This window comes from Carassius gibelio, chromosome B10, assembly GCF_023724105.1.
Source record: "Carassius gibelio isolate Cgi1373 ecotype wild population from Czech Republic chromosome B10, carGib1.2-hapl.c, whole genome shotgun sequence".
Taxonomy (NCBI): domain Eukaryota; kingdom Metazoa; phylum Chordata; class Actinopteri; order Cypriniformes; family Cyprinidae; genus Carassius; species Carassius gibelio.
Genome location: NC_068405.1, coordinates 26,037,219 through 26,051,468, shown reverse-complemented (window position 1 = coordinate 26,051,468; position 14,250 = coordinate 26,037,219). Strand labels below are relative to the sequence as shown.

At 42.0% G+C, this 14,250-nt stretch overlaps 1 long non-coding RNA gene across 3 annotated transcripts; it reads left to right on the top strand.

Moving 5' to 3' along the window:
• Window positions 1-10,775: 10,775 nt before the first annotated feature.
• On the top strand, window positions 10,776-12,511 carry LOC127966598 (uncharacterized). Of its 3 annotated transcripts, none has more exons than XR_008155663.1 (4): window positions 10,776-11,433; window positions 11,542-11,642; window positions 11,746-11,966; window positions 12,074-12,511. It is a non-coding gene; the product is annotated as an uncharacterized LOC127966598 (long non-coding RNA). The 3 variants fall into 3 exon arrangements; XR_008155662.1 differs by having other exon boundaries at window positions 10,776-11,642; window positions 11,746-11,811; window positions 11,894-11,966; XR_008155661.1 differs by having other exon boundaries at window positions 10,776-11,642.
• The last annotated feature ends 1,739 nt before the right edge of the window (window positions 12,512-14,250 follow it).

The following is a 14,250-nucleotide window of genomic DNA, read 5'->3' as shown; positions in this document are numbered from 1 at the left end:
TTTTATTATACATATAACATGGTGGTGCTTTTTTACAAAATAATAAAATATCTTGATATTCTGGTTCAGACTTACAAGTGTTGAAAAAGAAATCAACAATTCCTGAAAAATTATGAAAATATTTATAGATTTTTTTTTGTTGTTGTTGATTTTCTACAAACCTATTATGTATGCGTTATCAAAAACAGTAGCCCAAACATTTAGTATAAATATAAATGCAAAAATAAATAAATAAACTGTCATAACTTCTTAAAAAACATTAGCATACTGCATTACATTTAATACATAGCCTATATAGCCTTTTTTTTTATTACTTTCTGGACTCGGACTCGGCCTTTGGGAGCTCGGACTTGAGTCCAGCTTGGCCCCTTTTGGACTCGGACTTGGACTTGGACTTGATGTTTGTGGACTTGGTCTTGACTCGTGCTTGACAATACCACTGCTGATGACACTCAACTCTTCCTCTCATTCCATCCTGATGATCCGACGGTAGCTATTCGCATCTCAGCTTGTCTAACTGACATTTCTTCCTGGATGATGGACCATCACCTTCAACTCAACCTTGCCAAGACAGAACTGCTTGTGATTCCAGCAAACCCATCGTTTCATCACAATTTCACCATCAAGTTAGGCACATCAACCATAACTCCTTCAAAAACAGCTAGAAGTCTTGGAGTTATGATTGATGATCAGCTGACTTTCTCAGACCACATTGCTAAAAGTGTCTGATCCTGCAGATTTGCTTTATTCAACATCAAGAAGATCAAGCCCTTTCTTTGGGAAAATGCTGCACAACTCCTTGTTCAAGCTCTTGTTCTGTGGCTGGACTATTGCAATGCTCTCTTGGCAGGTCTTCCAGCCAATTCTATCAAACCTTTACAATTCTTCCAGAACGTGGCAGCAAGATTAATTTTTAATGAGCCAAAAAGAATACACGTCACACATCTGTTTATCGATTTGCACTGGCTTCCAATAGCTGCTCGCATAAAATTCAAGGCATTGATGTTTGCCTACAAAACTACCGCTGGCACTGCACCCATTTACCTAAATGTGTTACTTCAGACTTATGTTCCTCTAGAAGCTTGTGTTCTGCAAGTGAATGTCGCTTGATTGTTCATCCCAAAGAAGCACAAAGTCACTTTTACGGACTTTTAAATTAAATTTTCCCTCCTGGTGGAATGACCTTCTAAACTCAATCCGGGTTGCTGAGACCTTAGCCATCTTCAAGAATCGGCTTAAAACACATCTCTTCCATCTTTATTTGACCCTCGAACTTTAACACTCACTATTCTAATTCTATTCTTTAAAAAATCTAACTACCTTTCTAATCTTTTTGTATTCTATTTTCTTTTCATTTATTATGCAATTGTATATGTATGTGTGTGTGTATGTGTAAAGACCTCTAACTAGCTTGCTCTATTCTTTCATTTTTTTTTATTCTATCTGTTTTCTTTTTATTTATTATATTAGTTAAAAACCCATCCTACGTGTACTGTATTAACCTAACTGAGACTTGTTATAGCACTTATATATCATTGCTCTTTTTGTTGTTTTTGATTGCTTCCACTGTCTTCATCTGTAAGTCGCTTTGGATAAAAGCGTCTGCTAAATGAATAAATGTAATGTAAATGTAATATAGGCCTACATGACTATATTAATATAACAGCATTTTCAATATGAACTTATACAGGTACATTTCTGCCAAAAAATGTTTGTTTTACTACAGTTAATTCATAAGTTGTGGAGTGAAATGTCTTCTGACTGGTTTGTTCTTGGAACAATGTTTCGCCTGTTTTTTTACGTCAATATGTTGAGAATATCAAACTTGAATCACATAGTCATCTGTGGGTTTTTAAGAGAAATAGAGAATTCTGCGCTAAATTGAGCTGCTTCTTAGTGGATCCTCCAAGGGGGCCCCCAACAGAACAGGAAAATCCCATTCATTTTCTCCCTAGGATATTTATTTTCAGACATAATGTCTAAAGTGGTCTCCAACACGTTGCTCGTGGCCTGATTGGAGGTAGCTCGCCAAGGGCCATTCACATATGGCGTCTTTTGCGCTCAAGTTCAAAATATTTAAGCGACCCACTCATTTTTTCCAGGTGCAACGAGTCAATATGAAGGATGGGGGTGCACCCAAACCACAGGTGTTTTTTTCTTCTCCGTAAATAAATCTTCTAGCAGAGCTACAGCAAACGTTTATCGGTAGTGGAAATCCATTAGCTAGGCTATTAAAACTTCTAGCAACGTAGCAACATAGCAACGACAGACGCCACGGGAAAATTGGACCGAATTTTACAGTTTTTTTTTATTCACTTTGGTACTATTTTCACAAGCAAGGTGTACATTTTCACAACTCATATTACTAATATCACGACAGATCATCAAAAGTGCACTTTTTTCAAACATGTCAGCATATTTTCGATTGTTTTAGTACAATACACAAAACCACAAAGTATCCTTTTCACTACACAAAATAAGTGTTTCATCTTAATAAATGTTTCATTCACAGTAACCACCTTTCATAAATCTCTTACTGATCTTAATGGTTAATCACTGAACCATTTGGTAAACCTATAGATTTTAAATTGGTTTGTCAGGAATATACAGTATATGGATTTTGAGAACTACAGAAATAAAAATGCGTGTTTGTATGAACATATAAATTATGTCCAAGTGCCTGGACAACCTGGAGGAAACATCTCCATGTGCGCAGCTATCTCTGAAGATGGTGTTGTAGGACGTAGGCCATTACTTGGCTCCTATAATGCTGCACATCTTATTGAGTTCCTCAATGAAATTGAACCAGCCTGTCAAGGTATAAAGGGGTCACCTATGTAACTGTGTAGGACAATGTCAGGTTCCACCACGCAGAGGTAGTTCAAGCATGGTTTCAGGCCCATCCCCGATTCACGACCCTCTACCTGCCTCCACATTCTCCCTTCCTCAACCCTATTGAGGAATGTTTTTCAGCATGGAGGTGGAAGGTCTATGATCGCCAACCCCTTGAGCGTGCTAGCCTCATTCAGGCCATGGATGATGCATGTGATGACATCAGTGTAGACCAATGTCAAGCATGCTCGCCAAAAGGCTTTTTCCAAGGTGCTTGAACAATGATAACATTCATTGTGATGTGGATGAGAATCTATGGCCAAATGCTCAAGACAGGCGTGATCCAAATTAATGTAATGTGTGCACTAAATGTTATGTTTTCTTCTCCTTTAGTTAAATTTCATTATAGAAAATATACCTATGTTACAATTATATCAGAAAAATAAAAACTAATTTGCCCAAATTATTGTAGAGGATGTCTTCATTGATCCTTCACTTGATTACACATTGGATGGATATTTTGGAAATGATAGATTATGTAAATGTTGGGTAATGTTCTAAATATATTGGCATATAAAACTGTATTGCCTAATGTGAAAACTGTGTAATCTGTCTTTTATAGTACTGTAGCATATTAATTTCAGCACTTCTAAGGCCGATTTGAAACCAGTATCTTGCATTGTTTGCTGTTGGATAAACTGAATGTTAAAAGTACTAAACTGAAAGAAGATCATACTGTTGTGTTTCAGTGATTAAACCAAATGTTCTCATTACATATTACAATAATCTTGTGTTTGAAACAATGATTATATGGAATGAAAACATGTGCAACTGAATGAAAGAATGAGATCCGGTTTTGAAAGAATGACTAGCTGTGTTACAAATGTGATCAGTTTGGATTTTTGTACTAAGAGTTTTGAAAATGTACACCTTATTTGTGAAAATAGTACCAAAGCGAATGAAAAAAAAACTGCACTATTAATAATAAAAGATAAGCTATTGTGTATTGTAAATGTCAGTATTTTGTCTTTTTTGAATCATTCTTTTTATAAGAATGATTTAAAGACTGAAATATGCGAGGTTTATCTTTTTATAAAAACGTTTTTGTCAAAACTTTATTTGAACTTGTACATGTTAGTAGATAACATGTTGTAAGACACTTCATTCAAATTTGGCCATCATTTTAATGATACTATTTTAATGTTTATGCAAACAAAAAGTGCATATTGATGGTAAGTTTATTTGTTATTTGCTGGTTTTCGATATAAAACTTGGTGAATTGATTTTATTGTGTAGTATTAGCCTAGTACTTTTTGAACAGGATTATGTGATAACAATGCTCATTTTGGTCACTATAATCATGAAATTACAGTTATGATGTACTATAAAATCAACAATAATTATGTGTTTTTACAGTATAATAATTTTTTTATATGTCAATTAAAGGTGACATATAGGCTTACAATAACTCGTTTAGGTCTAAAACAGTTGGCATAGTTGTTAATATGAGAGTTATGAGACATTATTTATGTTAGTTATTTTTTTTTTTATAGATTTAATTTTTGCATATAGCTCTCGGCCACTTTCATTTTTAAAAAGTAGCTAAAAAAGTTTGGAGACCCCTAAACCATCCAAGTTAGATTGACCATGAGCTACGAGGCTGAGAAACGAAAGTTTCTGCTCCCATAAAAGCCACAAAGTATAAAAATCAACCTTGTTATTTGCGATCTTCTGGAGAAATACTACACTACCCATAATTCTAAGCAAAATAACTTGAGTCGCGCGAGAAGGGTCTGGCTGCAGACCATGGGCGAGTGGAGCTCCACTCTCAAACCGGAAATACGTCACCTCCACTTGAAAACATCAAGATGGCGTCGCCGGGAGTACTTCAAACATCTCGGTTACGTATGTAACCCTGGTTCCCTGAATAGGGAACGAGATGCTGCGGTGACGTCACCACGTATGGGAACACCTCCGGTGTGACGAATGTCTGAAGCCCTATACCATCCCGCCAATCCTATTGGCCAAATGGCGCATAGCACCACCCTACGCATGCGCACGCATGATATACCTGGGTGCAGCGCGCCATTTCGCTCAGATTTCATGACTGAAGATGAAGAAGTTATCAAGGTACGGAACGGCCAGAACCGCAGCATCTCGTTCCCTATTCAGGGAACCAAGGTTACATACGTAACCGAGATGTTCCCTATCATAGGTCACTTCGATGCTGCGGTGACGTCACCACGTATGGGAACGATATACCAAAACGCCTGACGTACCTGATAACTGAGATCCGAGGAAGCATCTGCTCAAGCGGAGAGAACCCGGGAGCCAGGGGCCATCCTCACATCCAGACTGTAGGACTTGATAAAAGTGCTCGGTGAGGACCATCCTGCCGCAGCACAGATATCATCCATAGAAGATCCACTGAGAAAAGCTTGAGAAGAAGCCACAGCTCAAGTGGAATGAGCCTTAATTCCTAAGGGCGAAGCGAGTCCGCGCGCCTCATAGGCCAAAGAAATTGCCTCCACCAGCCAATGGGACATGTGCTGTTTTGGAACCGCATGGCCCTTACTTTTATGTCCAAGACAGACAAACAGCTGGTCAGATTCACGCCAAGGGGCTGTACGATCCACATAAGTCTTTAAGCTCTCACAGGGCAAAGACTTAGATCTTCTGATCCAGCCTCAGCAGGTGAAAAAGCTTCCAGGAACACTTGCTGAAAGCGAAAGAGGTTAGATGCGACCTTAGGAACATAGTTAGGCCTGGGCCGCAGCAGCACCTTCACAGAGCCCGGTGCAAATTCCATGCATGAGGGTGAAACAGAAAGAGCCTGTAAATCCCCAACTCTCTTGAGGGAGGATAAAGCCATGAGAAGAAGTGTCTTCAGTGTCAAGAATTTATCCGATACGGTCTCCAAGGGCTCAAACGGATGCCCTGATAAACCTAGCAACACAATGGATAAACCCCATGAAGGAACTCGCACAGGGCGGAAAGGCCTCAGCCGTCGCGCACGCTGTACGAAACGAGAAACTAGTGGATGACGCCTCATAGAGGCACCGCCTATGTATTCGTGGTAAGCTGAAATGGCTGCCACGTAAACCTAAAAGTGGCTGGTGATACGCCATCCGAAAAACAATCCTGGAGGAACTCCAGCACTGAAGCCACTGGGCAGTAAACTGGATCCACATTACGATTGCCAGACCAGGCTGTAATCAGTCTCCACTTGAAAGCATATAAGCGTCTCGTAGAAGCTGCTCTAGAATTCAATATAGTCTCAGTGGTTTCAACAGAAAGACTGGGACATACTAATGCACTCCGCTCAGTGGCCACGCCCACAGTTTCCACAGATCCGGCCTCGGGTGCCAAATCAGCCCCTGTGCTTGTGATAATAAATCCTGTCTGAGGGGAATCTCCAAGGAGAGCCCGCTAGCAGACTGATCAGATCCGCAAACCACGGCTGCGTGTGCCATCGCGGAGCCACCAGCAGCAGCTGATCCACTCTGTCCCACCGTATTCTGCATAATACCGCTGGGATCAAACGAATCGGAGGAAAAGCATACAGACTGGTCGTGGGCCAGCTGTGAGCTAATGCATCCACGCCCAGGGGCGATGGGGGGCATAGGGAGAACCATAGCGGGCAATGCGTAGTCATGTTTGACGCGAATAAATCCACTTTCGCTTGCCGAATATCCGCCATAAAAGATTCACCGTCTGGAGGTGTAATCTCCATTCTCCCTGTTCCAGAGCCCGTCTGGATAGCATATCTGCTCCGAAGTTCAAACGTCCGGGGACATGAACAACTCGGATCGACAGAAATTTTCTCTGAGACCAGAGAAGAACATGTCTCGCCAGCCTGCACAGGGGGCGGGAGCGTAATCCTTCCTAATGATTCAGGTATGAGACAAACGCTGTGTTGTCTGATCTGAGCAGCACAAGACGGCCGATCAGCAGATTCGCGAATTACTGGAGAGCCAGAAAACTGCCAGTAATTCCAACCGGTTTATATACCAACTGCGTTGTGCAGCGGACCACACTCCATGGGCTGGTAGCCCTTGACAAACAGCTCCACAACCGGTCAAAGACGCATCCGTCGTGACGGTCTCTGGGAAAGCTCAAATCCCCAGCCGAACACCGGTAGGAGAAACTCGGTTGGCATCCATAGCTTTAATGACATCACACAACTCCGTGTCACCGAAATCGTCGGATGCGGAAGACAACGGGGTGAAATATTTCGTCTTTCCGCCCACTTTTCCACTGAAAAGGGCGCATGTGAAGTAACCCCAGACAAATTACGGGGAATGCCGCTGCCAATCGTCCAAGTGGTTAACAGACGGACGCCCTGGAGCCGCAACGGGGCCAGAGCTACATCCATGCATTGAGAAGTACGGGGTCTACGACTTCTATAGCCCCTTTGCTCAGCAGAGTTGACATCTCCTGTCACAACACTGCTATTACCATCAGTCTACCACCGTGAAAAGAATTCAGCGGAAAGAGGCGGGCCTCTAAAAAACGAATTGGTGTATCCGTGACAATTGTGCGTAACACCCATTGAGAAATGCCGGGCAAGCGTTCCACGCGACCCAAAACGATACTAGCAGTCTCAAATTTCCGCTTTCTGCAACGCTGTCATACACATAATGTCCGTGCACGGAAAAGCCTGCGGCATTCGTGCACAGGGGAAGTGTATGCATAAGAGCTATTGCGTCCCGTTGTGTATATTCCTGAACGTGTCCACGGCAGGAATTAGACCAACGAATTGAACATCAGGCTCTGCCGCTAACTAAAACGGCGGCTGTGCGAGCCGTCATAAACGGGTCGTCTGTGTAAGACCCTTGAATCGCCCCTCAAGATCTGAAAGCTGGATTGCGCAGTGTCTGAGGGATTATTATTTATTATTTACGCCTGGCGTTACAGCCCGATCCAATGCTGCTCGAAGCGCTGTTTGCTGCGAGACAGTCAATGTTAGAGCGTAGGGACTGCAGTGAGAGTGTTGGATGCGCATTAGCGGTCCAACAGCACTCTCTAGTGGAGGGCACAGTCCCTGGCGAACATGAAGTAAAGCGCATGCGTAAACTTGCTGCGTTTCGTTGTGTATAATCCTGAAGCGTATCCACGGCAGGATTAAATTCACCAAGATAAAAATCGGGCCACGTCGCCATTGCGAGAACGTGGCGGCTGTATGAGCAGTCATAAACTGGCCATCTCTGCCAGCCTTTTGTGCCGTCCCTCAAACTCTGAAGGCTGGATTGTGCAGAGTGTCTGAGGGGGCGCTCAAATGATAGCTCAATCCAATGATGCTCGAGGTGGCTTTGCTGCGAGACAGTCAATGTTAGAGCGTGTGGACTGCAGTGAGAGGGTTGGATGTGCATTAGCAGTCCAACAGCACTCTCTAGTGGAGGGCACAGACCCTGGCAAACATAGAAGGAAAGCGCAAGCGTCAAACTCGCCGCGTTTCGTTGTGTATAATCCTGAAGCGTGTTCACGGCAGGATTTAATCCAACAAGATAACATTAGGCCACGCCGCTAGCGAGAACGCGGCAGCTGTGTGAGCCGTCATAACTGGCCATATTCGCCAGTCTCTCGTGGCGTCCCTCAGACTCTGAAGGCTGGATTGTGCAGAGTGTCTGAGGGGGCGCTCAAATGATAGCTCAATCCAATGATGCTCGAGGTGCCTTTGCTGCGAGACAGTCAATGTTAGAGCGTGGGGACTGCAGTGAAAGGGTTGGATGTGCATTAGCAGTCCAACAGCACTCTCTAGTGGAGGGCACAGACCCTGGCAAACATGAAGTAAAGCGCATGCGTCAAACTCGCTGCGTTTCGTTGTATATAATCCTGAAGCGTGTTCACGGCAGGATTTAATCCAACAAGAAAACATAGGCCACGCCGCTAGCGAGAACGCGGCAGCTGTGTGAGCCGTCATAACTGGCCATATTTGCCAGCCTCTTGTGGCGTCCCTCAGACTCTGAAGGCTGAATAGTGCAGAGTGTCTGAGGGGGCGCTCAAATAACAGCTCAGTTCAGTGACGCTCGAAGTGCTTGTGCTGCGAGACAGTCAATGTTAGAGCGTGGGGACTGCAGTGAGAGGGTTGGATGTGCATTAGCAGTCCAACAGCACTCTTCAGTGGAGGGCACAGACCCCGGCAAACATAGAAGGAAATGCATGCGTCAAACCCGCTGTGTTTCGTTGTGTATAATCCTGAAGCGTGTCCACGGCAGGATTTAATCCAACGAGATAAACATAGGGCCACGCCGCTAGCGAGAACGCGGCAGCTGTGTGAGCCGTCATAAACTGGCCAAATTCGCCAGTCTCTTGTGCCGTCCCTCAAACTCTGAAGACTGAATTGTGCAGTGTCTGAGGGGCGCTCAAATAACAGCTCAGTTCAGTGACGCTCGAAGTGCTTGTGCTGCGAGACGGTCAATGTTAGAGTGTGGGGAAAGAACGAGAGGCTTCTCGTAAAGAACCGTAATAAGAGAATAAAATTTGCCGAAATAGACACGACTCGATACGTCTAGACGAGACTAGGTCGCGGCGGAGTTTGGCGCGATCCGTTCGGCTAGAGAGGTAGTCAAACGGCATCGCTATATAATAGCAGTCCGCCATGTAGCACACTGAGGAAGGGGAAGCGCGTTTCTCCTGTCCGCTCGGAGGGAGAGAACCGCTTATGCAGGTCAGAGCCTACTCTGAGTAGAAGCTGCGGTTAGACAACATAGTATAAAGCAAAACTGCTCTGATCAACGCGCTCGAGTAGGGGAGAGCGAGCAAGTGGAAAACTCCAGTGCATCACTGTACTCATAGTCAAGCCGCACATATCGCCCCTAACCAACACCTCGTGCGGGGCCTCGGCGACCGCAGAAGCGAACGGTGGGGGTTAGACGCGAGGCGACTGAAGAAATAGACTCCAGAGCGCGGATACTTTTCTTATTTTACCATAGCCGTAGGCTATCACAGAGAGAACATGAGAGAGGCTGCAAACGAATCTCTCATGAGTGCCTCCCTGTGATAAACCCATATACGGCTCTTACCTTTCGTTGACTCATCGCGTCCGCGAAAGAGGAGTTAACACTGCTCGAAGAAAATCGCTGGAGAACGCGAGATGATAGGGCACAGAAGATTCGCTATTCCTGAAGGAATGAAATCTGAGCGAAATGGCGCGCTGCACCCAGGTATATCATGCGTGCGCATGCGTAGGGTGGTGCTATGCGCCATTTGGCCAATAGGATTGGCGGGATGGTATAGGGCTTCAGACATTCGTCACACCGGAGGTGTTCCCATACGTGGTGACGTCACCGCAGCATCGAAGTGACCTATGATAGGGAACTTAAACTCAGGTAATTTTATCTCTGCATCGCTAAAATGGTGAACTGACGCTGTTGTAACGCGCAGTGTAAGAAAAACGCACAGGGCTTACGTGAAATTAGTAACATAAGAATACTAAACACTATGGATTTATAGATTTATATCGCGAGCAATGTTGATGTCTGGCCACTGATCATATATACACCATATATAGTAATTTATAGATCAATGTTTCTGTCCAATGTGTTTTTTTATTAAGTTATCAAGTTCAATTACAAACCTTTACCCCACATTTCAACAACTGAACACATATTATTAGTGTCGATAAAGCCAAATAGAAAGAAAAAAGATGGAAAAAATAACAAATAACAATAATCACACCATAAGATAAAACAGAATAAATAACGGAAAGAAAAAGAAAGATGTCTTAGGGTCTTATTCTAACAACAAAAACAAGTTCAAAGCATACAAGAGTTTCTGGGCGTTCCTGTCCATCCTGTAATGCAGAGACTTTGCAAATATCTTTAGTTCATTCTTCCATCCGCTGAAGTGAGGTTTAACCTTTAAAAACGTACTTATCTTACTTATCTACTTATCTATGAATCTAGTATTTGCACAAAGTAATTAAGTTATTTATAAAAAAGTCTAGGATCTTTTCCTTCAACAATACTCCAACCTTAACTGAGATCACAGTCAAAGGGTGTATTGATATCTGTTTGAAATGAAGCCAGTTTTGAAATTCCAGCCAAAAAGTCTGTACAGATTCACATTTCAAAAACATATGATCAACAGTTTCAATATCTTTCTCACAGAACCCGCATGAATTGTTCTCCCAATTAAATCTTTCTTGTAGGAAGTGATTAGATGGATAAATGTCCTTTAGAATTTTAAATGTTACTTCTTTGGCTTTAGGAAGAACTGGATAAGTAAAATAACACTTCCTTATTTTCTTTGCCTCTTCTTCAATAAATTCTTGAAGAACATACTTTCTTTTCAGTTGACTGGGGAAGTACAGTTTGGATAATACATTTCTGATAAACTTATTTGTTAATTGTTTGCTCTTTAAATTTTTACCTTTAGTACATGATGGATAGCATAGATGTAACTTAGTTTTTGGTGGCTTGTGGTAAAATAACGTAGTGAATAATGAAAGGACACGATCGTTTTGTATGTGTATTCCTTTAGCATTTGTTGTATAATTTTAAAAAGGTCATATGAGGTGGTTGTTTTCATATTTAATTTTTCATTCACTTCCAGGGATAGGATTGGCATAGAAGATGCAGCACTCTTTACATTTTAAATGTATGTTGCCACCTTAGAAGTCAAGGTCTTTTTACATGTGACATTAACATATTTATTTTTTCTATTTTGTTGTTCTGTTATTCTATTGTTTTACTTTTTTTGTTTCAGATCAAATGTATATCAAGTGTTATCCATCCTCATAACACCTCCACAAATAGAGACTGAAACTTCTGAGCACCATCACCTTGTCTGCTATGGGACTGTCATAGGTGAATGATGCAGTACTATTCTGTGTTGAATTTACCTAACGTCAGCACACAGACATAGTATTGTTCCAGTTTTGCTGTGCTCATGTCTTCTTTGTGTCCCCAGCCCAGCAATCAGATGCATCAGAACAACAAAGCACAACTGTGGTGGACCAGGCACCTTCAGCAACAAGTAAATTGCTTTAACATTAATGATAATTAAATGTCAGTATTGTAATTAAACTTGACCCATCTGACGTAATTGTTCATGCCAGAGATTTAACAACACTGTCAGTCAGGAGCATATTTAACAGGAGGCACACTTCAGCTGGCTTGATGGTGACTTCAGTAAGTGTGGTCAACCCTATTGTTTTTGTGGCTATAACAATTAGACTAAGTAATCTCACTCTCTTCCATTTCCTTAACATTACCCTTTTTTTGTTGATACTGAACAGGTGCAGTGAAGATATTTAAAAAGACACTATCTAAAGTACAGAAAGCCGTACATAATCTCTAGTTGCAGTCGCCTACAGTGCAGCCAGCTTCACAAAGACTGTGGGGCTGGTCACCAGGAAAATGGCCAACAAGGAGTGCTTTTGGGGTTTTACTCCTCAGATGACCACCCTGGCTACTGTAGCTGGGATTGCTTCACAGACAATGGAGGTCTTGAAGAGTAAAGTGCGCATGCATGTGAACACATTGTGTTATTACAGTAACAATTATGGTCACTTGCAGTTCATGTCTTTTCAATGTAGTGTAAGATGTGTTAATTATTATTATTACTCAAAAACCATTAAAACTTCTAAATTGTGGAAGTTATTCTTCATAATTTTACTGTGGTTATTTTGTATATGTTGTTATTTTGATTAAAATACAAAATTCAACACACATAATTCTGGTTGAGGTATTATTTTAATAATTTATTTAATATTTCATTTATTTTTCACTGCTAAATATTAAAAACATAAGGTTAACTTTCTAAAATGTATGGAATGTTACATTGGCAGTTATACACTGGTAAAACAAACATGAACAAATTGATGTCTGTAGTGCAAATTGCTGGGGGGGGGGGGGGGAGGCTGGGGGGGGGGGGTAAAAAAAATGCTGTGTTGTCATAAACCGTAAAAGATTAGTATATATATATATATATATTTTTTTTTTTTCTACTAGGTAAAAGTAACAAAGATAAAAGTATAGAACATATTAACATTACGTACAAAGAGGTGACATAACTGGCAAATCACCCTTTATACGTGTATATAACAAGTAATACAAAACGAAAGTTTGGTGGTAGTGACATATTTTCCCTCTTAAATGGAGCTCCACTCGCCCCCATGGAGGCGACGTAATTTTACGTAAAGTGTTACCCGGACCAACATGGCGGCCGCGTCATTAGTGGAGGCGACGTAATTCTACGGAAAGTGTGGCCCGGTCCAACATGGCGGCGGCGTCCCTAGTGGAGGTGACGTATTTCCGCTCTTGAGTGGAGCTCCACTCGCCCATATGTCTGCAGCCAGACCCTCTTGAGTCGCGCCGCGGTTACCATGGTGACGTATACCGGCCCCGCGAACGGTGATCTGAAGTAAATAAATACCGGTAGTTTATATGTTTATACTGTGCCTTTTTTCCGTAAGTTTAAACGGACGGCCGTTCTGGACTTTTCCAGAACGCACAGATTGTCAGTCCGTCCCTGTTGACATCAAACGATAGTTTGGACATTATCTTCGCCGACAACATGTCTAAGGTAGGATAACAATAATTACATAATATACGTTGTTTCATAGCTTTATCATTACTTTGTATTGGGCGCTATACAAATGTGTGGGGTTACTGCGTTGCGTGGACAGGCTGTACCTACTGTAATCACGTGTGCTATCTTGTTAGCTAGCCTAAGCTATCAGCAAAGCGATCTACTAACATGATACTAACATAACATGAATTACAACATGGGTTTCTGATTTCAGTACTAGTAATTGACTATGTTTAGCAGGTGTTTGTTTTTCAACGTTTTGGTAAAACAATTTGATATTTTATGGCTCCTTGTAGAACAAGATCTAAACATCCTACTAGGCTATAACATACAAAGTGTCTGAAAATTATATTAATTTTTATAGTCGAAGCGTACGATAGTCTATATTCATCATACTTTATTAATTTATTATAATACATGATTGATATCCATCAAAAGCTGAGCAGTTAACTTGAGATAACTTCCTTGTGTCCAGATATGTAGCATTTATTGATATGTAATATCTGGCAATTATTTATTATGCACAATGCTGTACCAGGACCGAGCCATAGGGGGAAACACGTCTTCTTAGTTTCCCGCCATACATGTAAATATGAGGCGGAGATTTATTAAATATGCACACTGCAGTACCAAGACCCGGCTCAGGGGGCAAATCCGAACACACACCCTCACACTCCAACACTGGTAAAACCACCTTCTGGGGTCACAAGTAAGGAGCTAAGAAATTTGCACAGGCTATATTAGCATGCTATTTCCTATCAGTTCCAATGGGCATCCTTATGGGGACACAGATTTTGTCCCCAGTTGGTCATCGTGTCCCCACATGGAAGGTAAAAAAACACATCCATGTCCCCAAGAGGTAGCAAAAACACACCCCCCCCC